Source organism: Heptranchias perlo, chromosome 23 (assembly GCF_035084215.1).
Source record: "Heptranchias perlo isolate sHepPer1 chromosome 23, sHepPer1.hap1, whole genome shotgun sequence".
NCBI classification, from domain to species: Eukaryota; Metazoa; Chordata; class Chondrichthyes; order Hexanchiformes; family Hexanchidae; genus Heptranchias; species Heptranchias perlo.
In genome coordinates this window covers 42,325,181-42,326,783 of record NC_090347.1, presented here as the reverse complement: position 1 = coordinate 42,326,783, position 1,603 = coordinate 42,325,181, and the positions used below count along the sequence as shown (strand labels likewise).

The window sequence follows — 1,603 nt, the reverse complement described above, 5'->3', positions numbered from 1 at the left end:
TCAAATTTTGAACATGTACTTTTCCTTTATGTGTGAGTACGCTCATGCTTCTTTAGGTGACTGGACTGTGTAAAGGCTTTCCCACACACACTGCATTCAAACGGTCTCCAGTGTGAGTGCGCTCATGATTCTTCAGGTGGCTCATCTGTGTGAAGGCTTTCCCACACACACTGCATTCAAACGGTCTCTCTCCAGTGTGAGTACGCTCATGGTTCTTGAGGTGCCTTGACTGCGTAAAAGCTTTTCCACACACACTGCATTCAAACAATCTCTCTCCAGTGTGAATTCGCTAGTGATTTTCCCACTCACTGGCTGTATAAAATCGTTTTTTACACTTGTTACATTCAAATGGTCTCTCTTCCGTGTGAGTGACCTCATGTTTCTTTAGGTGAAAGGATCGGGCAAAAGCTTTCCCGCACACACTGCATTCAAACGGTTTCTCTCCCGTGTGAATTCGCTGATGGTTTGTCAGCTCACTGGCTGAACAAAATCGATTTTTACACTCACTACATTCAAACAGTTTCTCTCCAGTGTGAATTCGCCGATGCACCGTCAGCTCACTTGTTCTGTAAAATCGTTTTTTACACTCACTACATTCAAACGGCCTCTCTCCGGTGTGAACTCGCTGGTGTTGTGTGAGCTCGCTGATTCTATGAAATCGCTTTTTACACTCAGTACATTCATACGGTCTCTCTCCGGTGTGAGTCCGCTGGTGATTTACACGCTCGCTGGCAGTATAAAATCGTTTTTTACACTCATCGCATTCATAGGGTTTCTCCCCAGTGTGAAATCGCTGGTGCATGGTCAGGGAACTGATTGTATAAAATCCCTTCTTACACTCGTTACATTCAAAGCGTCTCCCTCCAACGTGAATTTGTTGATGAGTTTTCAGCTGGCCAGATGTGCAGAATCTCCTGTCACACACCTTACACTGAAACTGTTTCTCCGCAGTATGAATTAGTTGATGTCTCAGGTTATGGTATCCTCCAAACCTCTTTTTGCACACAGGGCATTCAAAGGGCTTCTCTCCAGTGTGAACACGCAGGTGTATCTCTAAATGCGAAGGAGACGTGCAGGCTTTGCCACAGACAGAACACCGATATTGGTGGCGGCCTCGGACGACCGGAGGAGTTAGATTATTCCCCACGACTTCAGTCACTGCTGTTGGGACATTCATTTCAAATTCTGATTCCTTGTGTATTTCCATAGCTAGAGTCAGTACTCACGCTGCCTCCTAAAAGATAAAAGGAGGAAACATCCCAACCGTGCAGCCGCCTTCTCAGTAAAGCAGCATTTTACACTTTCCCTCATGAATTGGACACTCACTGTTGCTGCTGCTGCAATATCGCCTGTTGGCAGTGACTGGGGTCTGGGGCAAGGGGACAGGACACAGGCCGAGGGCCTGACCGTAAAGTAAGAGCTTACAATATGTGACACAAGATACAGCTTCGATTTCATGTGCAGAAGATCTCCAGCGGTCTCATGACTTGTGCATGTGCTGCCTTGAATGTCCTTCAGAGGACTGGTCAAGCAGTACTGAAAGGCCTCATTCTCAATGTTAGGACCGAGGTGGCTTTCACAGAGAGAAGTCATGCATGTCAAA

At 46.5% G+C, this 1,603-nt stretch overlaps 1 pseudogene; it reads right to left on the bottom strand.

The window, feature by feature from the left end:
* LOC137341418 (zinc finger protein 420-like) lies at positions 1–1,259 on the bottom strand (annotated as a pseudogene).
* Between the last annotated feature and the right edge of the window lie 344 nt (positions 1,260–1,603).